At 40.8% G+C, this 5,913-nt stretch overlaps 1 long non-coding RNA gene across 1 annotated transcript; it reads left to right on the top strand.

The window, feature by feature from the left end:
* Positions 1-698: 698 nt before the first annotated feature.
* LOC121014216 (uncharacterized) lies at positions 699-4,990 on the top strand. The gene is made up of 4 exons (XR_005783113.1): positions 699-1,176; positions 1,690-1,802; positions 2,292-2,362; positions 2,858-4,990. It is a non-coding gene; the product is annotated as an uncharacterized LOC121014216 (long non-coding RNA).
* Positions 4,991-5,913: the final 923 nt, after the last annotated feature.

The raw sequence follows: 5,913 nt of genomic DNA, 5'->3' as shown, positions 1-5,913 counted from the left end.
GAGTCCAGGCCTGAGTCACACATCTACTTTTTAATACTGTCTTTTTGTACCTGAGACCCTAGCTTTTGAGCTTTACACTGAAGAATATGATGTCTTCGTTCTGTTTCCCTTCTGACCCGCTAAACCCTCCTTCCCCCACCCCTGGAAAAACTATAGATGCATGTTTGCAGCCCAAGAAAAGGACAGTAAAGAGGAAAGGGAAAGAACATTCTAGTTAATATCTCAAAGTATCATGTCTCCAAATAAGCCAGTTCTTCCACCGTGTGTATTTTGAATGCAAATTGAAAAACTAAGGACTTGGTAGAAATCTTTTCTGTTAGTCAAACATTTTAAAAAGTCATAGTATAGAATCCCCATTAAAAAAAGTTTTTTAGGGGCGCCTGGGGGGCTCAGTCGGTTGAGCGACCGACTTCGGCCCAGATCATGATCTCACGGTTCATGAATTCGAGCCCCGTGTCGGGCTTGGTGCTGACAGCCCAGGGCCTGGAGCCTGCTTCTGATTCTGTGTCTCCCTCTCTCTCTGCCCCTCCCCCATTCATGCTCTGTCTCTGTCTGTCAGAAATAAATAAACATTAAAAAATTAAAAAAAAAATTTTAATGTGGGGCTCGAACTCATGAACCAAGAGATCATGACCGGAAGCTCAACCGACTGAGCCCCCCAGGTGCCCCTCAGAACCTCCCATTTTCTAATAAGAGCCATCAGGTGGATAAATTGAAGTTACCCAATATGTATTGATGATAGGGGCTATGCTCAGAAACCAAAAGTTTTTAATTTAATTTAATTTAATTTAATTTAATTTAATTTTATTTTATTTTATTTTTATTATTATTTTTTTTAGTTACAAACAGACAATCCCATTTCATCCGTTATTAGTCCATTATCACAAGTGAGATGCTAGACCAAGATAGCACAATTAACAATATGGAAACTTATCAGATTTAATGACGGTGTATTTTGAAACAGAGGTCCAGAGGTCACCCATGCTAGGAAAAAAAAAGTCAAATTCACCCTCAAGATATGATGCTATTAGGTAGAAATATATTAGATTGTTTTCACCAACTAGCAAAGGAGAAAAAATACATCTGCAGTGCTAGCATTTATATCTACTTGCATGCTTGTGTCTTTCAGTTCCTTGTCAGTGATGCTGGAGGAGTCGAACTCCCGTTGCTACTCAGGTGGTCCATTTGAATGTGGTTCTTGCTACTAGAAAACTTTGTGTGACATATTTTATTTTGAACTTCAACATTCAAAAAATGTAACAGCTTCAAGTCTTCTGTTGGCTGGAAACATCTTTGTGTTGCACGATTATTATTTCTTTTTAGGTTTTCAGTTCACATCATCTGAACAAAACTCACACTGCTTAGCCCTAAGACAAGGTGGGTCTGTTTAAGATAAAGGTGGATACTAAATAGATGAGGTGTGGGGAGGGTCAGGGAAGAGGAGTCATGATCAAATCAGAGGAACTGAGTGAAATTAGAGATGAAATTCTTTGAGGCTTTTTTTCATGAACTTCATACATGGTAGTAAATTGCTTTTAGAAGCTGTATTAATATGTCTGGTCAAAGAAGTAAAGTCATGCCAATTTACTATATTATTAGCTAATGCAGCATATTCCAAAGTTGTTCTGCTAAGCACCAGTTCTCTCCCAGATGTTAAAGGACAAGTCATAGTGAAATTCTTATTTACAGGCGACAGAGGCTAACCCTGGATGACTTAAATAGGAGGAGAGGAGTACTTGAATTCAGAGCCCTGATGGAAGACTGGAGAACAGGTTGAGACAAGTTCAGGAGCCAAGGGAGAGGTAGGTGGCTGGAATCACAGCCAAAATCATGCCCTGGGGACCACCTGGTAGGACATCACTGTCACCACCTGTAGATACTTCACACTTTCCTTGCATCCCCAATGGCTCTGACCTCTGAACCTTGTGCCCATCATAGACACCGGAAGAGTTTGCACTGCCCCTGCTTCTCTGCCACTTCCTCCAGAGTCAAAGTCCCAGGAGGCAGCAGCCAACTGGCCCTGAGGGCATGTGATACCCTGGTTCCCATGAAGTTCCCAGGGGGCACCATCTGCCTTTTTACCTGCTGAAGGGAGAGGTGGGCCTTGCCTCCCAGGAAGATTGGCACACAGTTGGGGACTCCCTAAACATAAGAAGCTACTTCAGATGCCAGCCAGCCAGCCAAAAAAAAAAAAAAAAAAAAGATAAATGACAACAGGATGTAACATAGGAAAAGGTTCCACACTCAATTAATTTGGAAAATGCCAGGTTTAACAGATTTCTTTACTATAGGGCTTTTCATGTGACTGCATGCATGGTGAATCTCCAGGAGGGATTATAGGACCCCCCCCCCATCATCCGATGTGAGTGCTCCACGGAAAACATTGCATGAATCACTACTTTGAAGCAATCAGCAACACTATATTTTCTCACACTTAACCTCAGCAAACTGGTCTCTTTACTGACACATGCCATATTTCTAGGCATGCAAATTAGAACTGCAGTTCTGGAAACTTTCAGGCTGTACTGCTGTCTCATGGTTGGGTTATTTTTCAGGAGGAAGGTAATATTACTGTTACATGTTTGCAGCACCCACCATGGCTTTCGTTTCTTGGGGGTGCAGGCTTGGTTTAATCGCCTAGATATATCCCTGCTGTGCCCTTTTCCTTACTGAAGCATCTCCATTTGGTCTTGGCATGTTGTCCAACTTGCCTGAAGCAGTTAATGTTGCTTCAGAAAAATGTCTACGGGCGTAGTTTATGTCTGAGAGACCCTGGCTCTACATATAGCAGAGGTAGGAGCTGCCAAGATTAAAATTCTCTGATAACTCAAAACAAATGTCCTGCTTATTTTTATAGTGCGACAAGGTAAAAGCACGGAATCCAACAACCAAACAGCCAGTGACCTTGAAGCCATAGGCAGCATAGGAAACCGCTCCTATCTGTATTCATCGATGATGCCTAAACTTTAGATCGGAGTCATATTTAATTTGAAAAGATTGGGAAGCTGAAGACCATATCTTCACGTGCAAATCCCAGCCTTGGCTCTCTGGCCAATAGAGGTAAATACAAGTCACATGCTTGACTGAAATCAGCACTGAAGTTGAGCTTTCTAAAAAGTTTCATTATTTAATGTTTCTTTTTTCAAGCGTCCGTACTTATGACTTTCTTGTTATCCTTCAACATTTGTAAAATAGAAAGCTAACACCATGAGATAGAGACATTCATTGAAACAAAAATCTTTTTGGGGTCTACCGTGTGAAAGGCCTGTGCTAGATATAAGGGGTAAACTCATGAGTTAGACGTATTTCCTGCCTTTAAGAGCTTTTACCTAGACTGTGAATTGGTTTATTTATTTAAAAGACTTTTTTTCAGGCCGACTATGATCTAGGCACTGTGCTAGGAGCTCAGATAAAGCTGTGAACAAGAAAATAAAAGTTTCTATTCTTTGGCACATAGATGCAGTGGGGGAGCCCAATATTAAATCGCACAGCACATATTTATTCATTGAATCATTCTTGCCATCAGAGCCACAAAGCCTTAGACCAGAATAAGCCTGTGAGGATATGATGGAACGCATTCTCTCGGGAAGTGGCCTGTGAGCTGTGCTCTGAAGGATGAACAGGAATAAACGTTATGGAGATATGGTTGGAGGGAGCGAGACGAGAAATAAGAGTTTTAGAACAGGATAGAGTTTTGCTGGTACCAGAGGCAGGGTGGCCTGACCAAGCAGGGCCTTGGAGACCGTGGGAAAGTTTCAGTCTTCATGCTAAATGCAATGGGAAGACATGGGGCAGATTTCCTCAGGGAAGGAATGTAATCAGACACGCACTCTAGAAAAGTTACTCTGGTCATGCATATTGAATGGCTTGCAAGGGCAGTAATGGAGGCAGAAATACCAGCTAGAAGGTTGGTCTAGTAATGCAAGGGGAAAATGCTGGTAGGTTCAACTAGGGTAGGTGTGGGAGAATGATGCTGAGAGGTGTATAGATACAAGAGATATAAATGAGTCCCAAACAACAGAACTTGATGCTTAATTGGATGTGGGAGTTATTTAGGAGAAAGTCAGGTAAATTGCCAAATGCAATACGGTATGCTAAATGCTCTAAGAGACTATAGAGGCATCTGGCCTGTTGCTGGGTATAAACAAATGTATATGCAGAAAACCCCACAAAGGACCTCAAGTCATATATAATGTATTTGAAGAGGCTAGATGTAAATGCTGAAAAGTTAGCTCATAATCAAGGCACTAAATGCCAGTCATCACAGGTGTGATACAGGCACTATGGTTTGTTGGTGTTCCCAGGTCAGTTGTGGATAGAGGTAGCCAGGGAAAGCTTCATGCAATAGGCGCAATGAGCTGGGCTTGGGCAAAGAAAGAAAGAACAATCCTGGTGGAGAGAACACACAGAAGAGGGGGAGGAGGAAGTAAGGATAGACATAACATATTTAGAGAGTACCAAATAGACCAGTTGTATCAAAATGGGAGATTTGGGGGGAAAGAAAAATTTGGAAAAGATAAAATTGGAAGTATAGGTTAGGGGAAGCAAGGGGTTGCAGAATTATATGCAAAATTCATAAATACTGATTCACAGCTGGATTGTCATGAGTAAGCTGTAAATCTCCAGCACTAGGAAGAGCTCAAGTTCTCGGTCTCCTTGTGCCTTTTCTACAATGAAATCTCCGTCCCCCTGCCCCGCCCCAGCTTTATTGAGATGTGATTGACATACAGCATCGTGCCACTTGAATGGGCAAAACGTGTTGATCTGATGCTGGATCAACTGGAACTGGCTAGCCAACACCCTCATCAGGTCACATAACTAATGTTTCTTTTTGCGGTGAGAACATTTAAAATTCACTCTCTTAGCAACTTTCAAATGTATACTACCCATTGAGTACTCTTGGCTCCCCTGTCAAATATTACTTGACTATACATGCCAGGATTTATTTCTGGGCTCTTGATTTTGTTCGATCCATCTATGTGTTTATTTTTATGCCACTATTATACTGTTTTGATTACTATAGATGTGTTGTTGAATTCAGTTTGCTTATATTTTGTCGAGAATTTTTGTATCTATTTATCAGGGATATTGGCCTTAAGTTTCTTTTTCCTTGTGGTGTTCTTGTCTGGCTTTGGTTTTACAGTAATGCTATAAAATGAGTTTGGGAGTGTTCCCTCCTCTTCAATTTTTTGGAAGGTTTTGAGATGAATTGGTTTTAATTCTTCCTTAAAAGTTTGGTAGAATTCACCAGTGAAACCATCTGGTCCTGGGCTTTTCTTTATTGGGAGGTTTTTGATTATTGATGATTGAATCTCTTTATTCATTATTGGTTCATTCAGATTTTTAAAGATTTCATCCTGATTCAGTCTTGGTAGGTTGTATATTTCCAGTAATTCACCCATTTCTTCTAGGTTGTCCAATTTGTAGATGTATGGTTGTTCACAATAGTCTCATGGTCCTTTGTATTTCTGCGGGATCAGTTATAATGTCTGCTTGTCATTTCTGATTATATTTATTTACATCCTCTTTCTTTTTTTCTTAGTCTAGCTAAAGGTTTGTTAATTTTGCTTATCTTTTTTAAAAAACCCTTTCTTAATTTTGTTTGAAATGCCACATCCTCAGAGAAGCCATCCGTGGCCATCAGTCCCGAATTGCCTTTCCTTCTATTATTTTATTATTATGTATCAGATGCTCCTGTGTATTTACCTCCCACTGTTAATCACCACCTGCAAATATTCACTTGTTTAACCGTCTGTCTTACCCAATAGGACACAAGCTCCACGTGTGATGGTTTGTATGCTGTCCCTCTGTAACCTTGACCCTTAGTGTGGTGCCCAGTTGCTTCTTGCAAAGTGGGTATTGTGTGGGCAGGAGTGCAAGAGTTTAGATCCAAAATGAAGGCAGATACTGACA

The sequence above is a fragment of the Herpailurus yagouaroundi genome, unplaced genomic scaffold (genome assembly GCF_014898765.1).
Source record: "Herpailurus yagouaroundi ecotype Mexico unplaced genomic scaffold, PumYag 201, whole genome shotgun sequence".
Taxonomy (NCBI): Eukaryota; Metazoa; Chordata; class Mammalia; order Carnivora; family Felidae; genus Herpailurus; species Herpailurus yagouaroundi.
This window is presented reverse-complemented; position numbering and strand designations above follow the sequence as displayed.